Source organism: Leopardus geoffroyi, chromosome E1, assembly GCF_018350155.1.
Source record: "Leopardus geoffroyi isolate Oge1 chromosome E1, O.geoffroyi_Oge1_pat1.0, whole genome shotgun sequence".
Classification (NCBI taxonomy): domain Eukaryota; kingdom Metazoa; phylum Chordata; class Mammalia; order Carnivora; family Felidae; genus Leopardus; species Leopardus geoffroyi.
This window is the reverse complement of record NC_059330.1, coordinates 12,182,211-12,192,230: the sequence shown is the minus strand read 5'-3', so window position 1 is coordinate 12,192,230 and position 10,020 is coordinate 12,182,211.

Sequence of the window (10,020 nt, the reverse complement as noted above, 5' to 3'; positions counted from 1 at the left end):
CTACCTGGCAACTTTGTTGGGTGCATTTATTAGCAATAATGGCTATTCAGTGGAGTCTTTGAATTTTCATGTCATCTGTGAATATAGATAGTTTTACTTCTTCCTTTCCAATTTGGATGACTTTTGTTGCTTTTTCTTGCCTAATTGTTCTGGCCAGAATTCCAGCACTCTGTTGAGTAGCAGTGGTGAAAGCAGGCATCCTTGTCTTGTTTCTGTCTCAGGGGGAAAGCTTTCATTTTTCACCACTCAGTATGATGTCAGCTGTGGGCTTTTCATAACATCGTTTATCACACCGAAGAAGTTTCCTCTATTCCCAGTGTGGTGTTTTATCAAAAGTGGTGTTGGCTTTTTGTCAGATGCCTTTTCTGTATCAATTGAGATGATCATGTGGCTTTTTTCCTTCATTCTATTAATGGGATATATTACATTGATTGATTGGGCAGCTCTGATTTTCCAAGATTGGTGGAAATATGAAATCTAATGGGACATAGTCTTACTTTTAAACATTTTCTAAACTTTTTTTTTTTTTTTTTTTTTAATTTGCACGGGCCAAATCCAACTCAGCTAAGAGCCAAATTGGGTCTCTGGCCAACAGTTTGAAATCTCTCATAAAGAAACCTAAAAATCATTCTTCCCTTTGACTTAGGAATTTCACTTCCAGGGATCCATGCAGAATAAATAATACACGTATCATTTTTAGAGCCCCAAACTGGAAAGTTCCCAAATATCCAGCAGTAGAGCTTGGTTAAGGGTCATGTTCGCCCAGTGGGAAGAATGTTTTGCAGCCACTTACAATGGGTTTCATGAAGACCGTAAAGAAGCATCAACAGATACGGATGATACAATATTAGTGATTATCGTCTGATATGATCGTAATTGTTGTCTACTATGAAAATATGCTTTCTTTTTTCTTATGACAGGAAGTGGACAGGATCCCCAAGGCCTTACTACTGATTGGGTTAGGTGGGGTCCACAACACATCATTTGTCCCACCACCCCCGCCCCCCTCCACTCTAGATTCCAACGTGGCATAATGTGCTAACGTAACTTTCTTTTTCCTTTTTGGCACTCTCCACATTGGATTCACAATTTATTGATTTATTTTAGTGAGTTAGTTTTAAATGTTTATTTATTTTGAAAGAGAGAGAGTGGGGGAGAGGCAGAGTGAGGGAGAGAGAGAATCCCAAGCAGTCTCTGTGCTGTCAGCGCGGAGGGCTCCATCTCACGAACTGAGAGATCATGACCTGAGCCAAAATCAAGAGTCGAATGCTTAACCAGCTGAGCCACCCAGGGGCCCTTCGATTCATATCTTAAAACGCTTAAATCTCAAAGGCACATTTCCACATACCAATTTCTCTTTTGCTGCTTCTGTGGGCCACATCGGTTTGCTCTGTCTGTCGTATGTAGGAACCACCTTGGGCAGAAATCCACTCCCCCTACCCAAAGCATCCCTATTCTTCATAAACCCTTGAATCAAACCTATCTTGAAGATCGTTTCTGGCACGGCTGGCTGGCAGGGACGCACATCTCTTCGAGAATGCAGCGGCACGGGCAGACAGGAGTCACTGGGCTGCTGCTTTAAACCACGCCAGCTATAGCCTTTCCACTAACCACCTGGATAAACGCAGGCCTTCTTGAGACTGATTTTATGAAGCCGCCGCTGCACCATGGAAAGCGGAGGGTTCTTTCCATGGGCTCGTCTTGTAAAAGCTGAGTTCCATTTTGAGCACTCCGAGTCTAGCCATCAATGATGGTGACTCGAGAGGAAAAGAAGAATCCTCTGTAGTTTGAGCACTGACCTGGGCACTGTCTCACTCATACCACCTAAGACCAGGACAAGGGAGGGGCTGGGGGCTCCAACTGGGCTTTCAGAGCAGGTGATGCCCCAGCCGGGTGGTGACAGGAAGATGTAGGGGACAGAATATGCTACACAACTGATGTGTCCAGTGCAACGTGGTGCAGAACCTCTCCCAAGGCCCCACAGGCCTCGCTGGAACTCGGGACAGGAGGTGGTCCCGGTGGGTGGGGGAAAGGGCTGCCCGGAGGAGGCAGCATTTGAGTTGGGCCTCTGTGGTGAGCTAAATAATGCGTCCCCGAGATTCATGCCTGCCTGGTACCTAGGAATGTGACCATATTTGGAAAGAGGGTCTTTGCAGATGTAATCAGTTTAAGATAAGGTCATACTGGATTAGGGTGGGCCCTGATCTAATGACCCATGTCCTTACAGGAAAAGAGAAATTTGGATGAGGATACACAGGGAGGGAGGCCACCTGAAGACAGGCGGAGGTTGGAGGGGGCTGCATTTGCAGTGGAAGAATGGCAAGAAATGCTGGCCCCCACCGGAAGCTGGGGAGGAGGCAAAGAAGGACCCTCCCTTAGAGGTTTAGGAGGGCACGTGGCCAGGCCAACACCTTGATTTCTGACTCTGGCCTCCAGAACTGAGACAATAAAATTCTGTTGCCCCCATTTGGGGTACTTTGTGACAGCAGTCCCAGCAAGCCACGGCGGCCTTGAGGAAAACCTTGTCAAAAAAGCCCTCTGTTCCTTCCTTATGGGTGGGCCCCTCCCCAGAGGGCTACAGGCTTTCCCACTTGTCACCAGCAGGTGGCACCCCTGGTTTACGCTCCAGCTCCCCGCCCCCCCACCCCCACCCCCACATTCCCCCACCCAGGGCCTGGAGTCCCCGGTCAGGTTAAGAGGAGCACAGGGTGCCCTGGGCTTGCTGCCTCCAGGATGGCAGACGTTGGGGGGTGAGCGCCAAAGCGCCCCACTGCTTTGCCTTCCCGATGAGGCCTCAGGCAGGGGCTGAGCTGCCCTCCCTTGGCAGGGCACTGGTCCCCGGGGACACACAGAGATGGAATGAGTTCTTTCTCCCTTCTAAGGGTGTGGGTTTCGGAGAGTTCATGTTGTTCCATGTAAGGGTGGAATGGAGGCGGCAGAGGACGACACTTCCCAGGGATGCACGACCCTGGCCAGGGAAAAGGGTCGTTGTCCCCTTAACCCGGGTGCTGGAGGGCAATGGGCCACCCCATGCTCCCCCATTGGTGTCCCTGCTTAGAAATCCCTCGTATGCATTGGAACGTGTGACCTTACAGAAAACGTCCACAGGGGCGCTGGGGTGTCCTGACCTATCAGGATGGCCTGGCTGGAGCTGCTCGGAGGCTCAGCCTTGGGCTGCCTGGAACCAACCCCGTTCTTGAGGCCTGCTCCAGGAGCCCAACCCCCATCCCCAACTCGGCCTGATCCACACGCACTGAGAATGAGGAAGGGGTCTGCCCCCAGGACCTCAGGACGGCAGATGCCGTGCAAAATCACCCCACCGTCCTCCAGCGGAATCCCTGGGCAATGGTCTCTTCCTCTTCCCTCTGGGCAGGCCCCAGAGAGGTGGGAAATGCTGGCTCCCCAAGGGACTCATCACCTCCCGTTCTTTATGGGGCCAGTGGGTGGCCTGAGGCGGCGGGAAAGGTAAAGAGCACAGAGTCTGGAGTCAGACCTGAGAGCCAGTCCCAGTTGGACCGTTTACCAGCCATGCTGATCACACTTCTCATCGACCTTCAGCTTCTTGCTTGTAAAATGGGCCCAGATTAGTGCACCTGTTTTTCACGGAGGTTGTGTGAACCGATCAAGACAACAGACTCCGACCACAAGGCAAAGCTTGTAGCACATGTGAAACATCTCCAGGTGTTTTGGAGGGGTTTTTTTGGGGGGGGGGGGGTGCTTGTGGTAAAATACACATAGAATAAATGTACCACTTTCATGAAAAGAATTCTTTTCATCTTGCAAAACGGAAACTCTGTCCCCATTCAACATTAACTCTCCATTCCCTTCTGCCGCGGCCCCTGGCCACCACCATTCTGCTCTCTGTCTCTGTGAATTTGACTGCTCTAGAAAGCTCATATAAATAGAATCGTACAGGACTTGTCTTTTCGTGACTGGCTTGCTTCACTTAGCATGGTTTCCTCAAGGTTCATCTGTGTTAAGCAGGTATCCGAATTTCATGGGCTTTGAAGGCCGAATAATCTTTTATTCCGTGCACACCCCACGTTTTGTTTATCCACTCACCTGTCGATGGGCATTTGGGCTGCTTCCACCCCTTGGCTACTGTGAATAATGCTGCAATGGGCAGGGATGTGCAAATGTCTCTTCGAGAGCCTGCTCTCAATTCTTTCGATACAGACCCAGAAGTGGGACTGCTGGATCATATGGAGATTCTATTTTTAATATTTGAGGCACTGCCAGCTGCTTTCCACAGCAGCTGCTCCATTTTACATTCCCACCAGCAATGCCAAGGGTTCCGATTTCTCCACATCCTCACCAGCATTTGTTATTTTCTAGGTTTTTTTTTTTTTTTTTTTTTTTTTTTTTTTGTACAGTGGCTATCCCCATGGGTGTGAGCACCTCCAGGTGTATGAAGCACACTGGCTTTGATACAGTGATGGGTACTCACAAAATCACTGGGAGGGCCGGGCAAGAGACCCTTCGCCAGAGTTGGGGGAGGGGCCTCCCAGATCCCTGCAGAACCTGTGTACAGGGTGGGAGGGCGCCGCCTCCCCCACCGCAGCCAGGGGGACGGTGGGTGCCATCACGCACATCTCCCTCGGTGCAGGGAGCCGGGATCAGGGCTCTGTCCTACAGCTCAGCAGCCCAAGATCAGATCCTGGAGGCTGCCACAGAAAATCCCACGACCCAGTGACCCTGCTAGACAGCAGAACACAGCCAAAGCAGCAAGAAGACGGCCCCCCCTCCCTCTGCCTCCTTCCTCTCACTCACCGTGTTTACTTGATGGACCCTAACCCGCAGCCAGAGCCTAGCTGCAAAGGAGCCTGGCAAATGCGGTCTTTCGGCGTTCTAGCCTCTGCAGGCCAGGGAGGCACATAAAGCGTGGGAAGGGATGCGGGGGCCATGCACCGGGTGCCAGTTCAGCAGCGGCTCGGGGCCCAGGCGCTGCTGTTGATATCTTCCGAGTTTGTGATGCCAGAAAGTGGCCCCCTTCAGCCACCCCTGCCTGCAGGACCCCTCCTGCCAAAGGCCTTCGCAGGTGCCACTCCCTCCTTCTCGAATGTTCCCCCTTACCCCGTCTACCTCCACATATCGGGTTAACTCAGCTGAAAACGCCACGTTCTCCTAACATCTTTGTTCCCGGTAGGCAAAAATCGGAACAACCCAGGGGCGCCTGGGTGGCTTGGTTGGTTAAGCGTCCGACTTCAGCTCAGGTCATGATCTCACGGTCCGTGAGTTCAAGCCCCACGTCGGGCTCTGGGCTGACAGCTCAGAGCCTGGAGCCTGTTTCGGATTCTGTGTCTCCCTCTCTCTCTGCCCCTCCCCTGTTCATTCTCTGTCTCTCTCTGTCTCAAAAATAAATAAATGTTAAAAAAAAAAAATCGGAACAACCCAAATATCCATCAAGGGGAGAACGTATCAACAACCGACGGTGTATTCACGCAGTGGAATGTTACACAGCCACGAAAAACAGTGGCTTACTACCGCGTGCAACAACGCGCATGCATCTCACAGACAAAATTGTTCGGGGAAGAAGCCAGACGCAAAAATGCTCATTCCATATGCGCACATGGAACTCAATTAATCTGTGGCAAAAGGGCTGAGAAGAATGATCGCTTTGGGGGGTAAGCACTGGCTGGGACAGGGTGCGGGGAGCCTTCAAGGAGCTGGAAACGTTCTACCTTGGTCAGGATGGTAATTGCACGGTGGCCCACAGTGGTAAGAGTTCATCAAGCTGCATTCTTAAAAGTGCATACTTTGTATGAGAACAGAAGTAAAAAGAAAACAGGTTCTTTCCTCCGGGAAGCCTTTGCCCAGACTAGAACAAATGTCCCCATTACGAGCTGTCGGATTTCTGTGCAGCCCTCCAGGGCCCTGGCCACTGCTGTGACAGGTGATGCTGGCGGTCGGCTCCACGCAGGACCATAGGCTCCGCGTAGGAGGTCTGTCTCTCCAGTGCCTGTTTCTCAAGGACCCTCTGTAAGCGTGGGTGCCCATCATGGGAGAATAAGCCTACTCTGTGACATCAGGGATGTGGGCTTGCGCTTGCAATGTGAGCTCTAAACCCAGAGCCGGGCGAGAATAATCAGATTTGCAACTGATTAATCCTGCAGCCGCCCAGCTGAGCCTAGAAGCCAGGGAAGGCAGGTTTCCGAAACAGAACCACCCACGCCTGTCAGTCTCTTCCTAAAATGTCCCACGTTCAAACATCTTTTCAGAAAAAAAAAAAAAAAAAGACAAAGAATCTTTTCACCTTGAAACCTCTGCACTTATGATCCTTAACATCGTGCACACGTAATGTTTATGTAACTGTGTTCACGTGACATGTAAACGCTTCAAAGCTGCCTAGCGCATTCAGGGGCAGAGAATGTGCTCACGTTGGGGAAGAGGAAGAGGAAGAAGCAAAGAATTGCTGTGCCTGGTCTGCCTGCCTGCACCTCGGGAGTCCAAGAAGGGCCAAGGGAAGGACAGTGACAGCTCAGGAGTCACACTGCCTGGGCCTCTGCTCTTCCAATGCCAGCAGGATTTTCATTGGCACCTAGACGGCAAAGCCAGGCTAGTGCAGAGGCAGGCGTTGGCTCCATAGAGAGACAAGCTTTCCATACAGAAGGAATCTTGATAGTGAGCCCCCTGTCCCCGAAGGTATGCAAGTAGAGACTGAAAGCCTTTCATTGGTGAGGGATACTATGAGACAGGCACAGGGTGAGGGGCTAGAAGGAAGGCCTCACGGAAGATCTCAGAGGCTCAGGAATCTTGTGTCTACACCCTCTTGAAACATTTCACCCTCGGGGCGCCTGGGTGGCGCAGTCGGTTAAGCGTCCGACTTCAGCCAGGTCACGATCTCGCGGTCCGTGAGTTCGAGCCCCGCGTCGGGCTCTGGGCTGATGACTCAGAGCCTGGAGCCTGTTTCTGATTCTGTGTCTCCCTCTCTCTCTGCCCCTCCCCCGTTCATGCTCTGTCTCTCTCTGTACCAAAAATAAATAAACGTTGAAAAAAAAAAAAAATAGAAACATTTCACCCTCATCGAGATGACACTCGTCGGGGCCGCCTGTAACCACATAAAGAGTCTTGGAAGGCAGGAGCCAGGAGGGACCTTCCAAAGTAGGGACTGTCCTACCCCAGATGAAACAACACACAGCTAACCCTAGCCTCTGCCTTCCTTGTGTCATGCTGTCCCTGGGGGCTCGGCCTCACAGGGAAGGCCGCCCCCTCTCAACGGGAGGAATCACAGTTGTGCTGAAGAATGTGTATTCTGGAGCCCAACTGTCTGGGCCCACCTCCTGACCTGGGGGGTCAGCGTCTCAGAGTCAGACCCTGGGACAAGGATTCAAGGGCAAGGACCTGGTCTGAGCGGTTCTGTCGGGACAGTGGGCAAGCAAGGCAGGGAAGCGAAGGAACCAGGAGGGCAGGGAAGCAAAGCACTCTTGGTGACACCAACAGTGTCACCACCGGGTCGCTGGGGCTCAGTCCTACTGGGGAGCCCTGGGAGGGAGTGTGGAGGACGTCCCCCGAGCGAGGGGCAGAGCTGCGGGAGCCATCCACCGATCCCACATCCCCGTTGGCTGAGAACTGTTTCCTGGGCGGTAACTCCCTAGACCGCCAGCTGGTTTAACCCCCCCTGGCCTTGCGGCTGGAAAAAAGCCCCAAGGAGCAGTCACAGGTGTTCCCAGCCTTTGGCATGAAGCGATCGGTCCCGTGTCGGCCACTGCCACCTGGTAGCTGTGTGACCTCGGGCAGTTCCTCTGCCTCTCTGTGTGTCTGCAAGCCTCACCTGTTAGGAGGCCTACCTGAGCTCAGTGAAGGCAGAGGGCGGAGAACTGCCGACCCACCATCAAGTGTGCAGGAGTCAGAGGGGTCCGCGTAGTAGCCCTGGTGCGTCCCATTACACAGAGGAGGAAACCAAGGTCACAGCACGACGGGGCAGAAGTGGGCCTGTCTGACCCGGAGTCCATGCTCACGGGACTCCCGTCCAGTGCTCTCCTGCGGGTGGATCAAGGCAGCCGCTGGCCTCCAGGAATACCTTGCCGCTGTTGGCTACAGCCCTCCCACATCCAGCAGGGTCCCCCATCCCTGCAGCACTGACCTCCACCCTCGACAGGGCCTCCTGGGTCCCTCCAAAAGCCCCTGAAGGCCCCCCTATGGCACCAGTGCTGGGCTGGGATGCCCCTCAAGGCTCCATGGGGTGGGGCCAGCTGTGGGCAGCTCTGCTCCAGGCAGGAAGTCGAAAGAGGAAGAGGCCTCTGGTGGGGGGACCCTGAGAGCCTGATGAACACCCCCCTCCCCCAGCCTACTCCCATGTCCAAGAGTTCAGGCCACAGACCCCTCGTGCCCGTCCCCACCCTTGCCAGGGCCGGGCTGCTGTAAGTCTCCTCTCTGGCTGCACCTTGCCCAGAACACTTGGAGGCAAATCCCCAAGAAGAGCTGGTCATGCGACAGAGTATTCACTCACACATTCGTCCCTTCAGTCACTCCTTTGCTCAGCCGTCGTTCGCAGCCCTTATTGTGTGCTGGGCCCAGGACGCGGCCCCGTGCCTTTTCCCGGGCCCCCCACCAACACACAGTCTGGGGCACGGAGGCAGGACAGACAGCCTCGTCTGAAAGCACCCTGGACCACCGGCCCAGGGAGGGGGCGTGAATGAGCAAGACGGCTGGGGTAGAGTTGAGAAAATGTGTGGAACGTCCTCCGGCACGGCATCCGGTCCATCGTAAGCACCTGAGAACCCACGAGCTGGCAGTATCCTTGTCCTTAGTCACGGGCAAGAGGCCGAAGCCATCGGCCACGAATGCAGCCGTGTGGGTGAACGTGGCGGCCGCGTGACGCGGGAGAGCTGAGCTCAGAGGGAACAGGCCGGGAGCCGGGAAGTCCCCACCGAGGCATCTGGCCACCTTACCGCAGGCCAGGAAGGAAGGGCCCTCTGCTCGCAGACGGTCCCGTCGATGCTTTGTACCATCATCATCAACCCCGTGGACTGTTTGCTCTGTGCCAGGAGCCACCTCAGTAACTCAGAGTCCCCCCCCCCAACCCTCCCATGATGCCTTCTCCCACTTTCTAGAAAGGAAGCAGAGGCCCAGAGGTTCATTAACTTGCCCAAGGTTGCACAGGCAGGAAGCAGTAAAACCCCAGTAAAGTTGGCGTGCCTGCGGGCTCCGAGTCCCGGGTGACTGTGTGCAAGCCAGCTGCCCCTCGAGGTCCCATCTTGGTGTGAGAACCCACAGCTCCCAGAGACACCCTCTTGAACTGCAGGCCGTGTCGGTGTCACCTACTTCCCTCCAAGGACAAGCTGGTCCCGGCCTGGTTAACGCCGGGGTCAAACCACAGACCTCTTGAGCCCATCTTGGCCTGGACCTCCCTCGGGAGGGCCCCACCGTCCGCCCTCCTGGGACCCGCTCCTCAGGAGGCTCCGAGTTGATGTACCCAGCCACTCTGATGACATCGGAGATTGCCTGTCTCCCGGGAACATCACAAAGAAACTTGGCCAGGAGAGTCTGAGGCTCAGCCGGCAGGAGCGCCCGCAGCAGGCAGCCTCCCGTCCGGAGGGCTGAGGCCCAAGCTTTGTGTGCAGGGCGCATTCAGCAAATACCGGTCGATTTATTGGATAAGCAAGGGAGGACTATAAGTTTTGGCGGTGACCTGGGTCTTTGGTGACACTCGGGTCTGGGTTAGAGTCCCAGCTCTGACCCTCGGAACAGGTCACTTTCCTTCCTTGAGCCTCAGTTTCCCTATCTGACCTCTCGGGGTTGTGACAGTAAATAAGGTACATGATGTAGCTGCTTGACCCCCGTCCCCACCCCCCAGCTTTCCTGCAGCCACTCACTTGTACACCCTTCAGAGGACACCCTGGGGCCCCTGGAGCCAATTCTCCCTACAGGCATAGCCGGGGTGCCTGGGAGCTAACCCTCCTCCGTAAAAATACACAATTATTTGTCTCAGGGCTCCGCTTCCAGAACCAGCCTAAAATTCATACATAAATCTCCTCCTCCCCACCCCACAGAGCATGATTCCACCCGACATTAGCATGT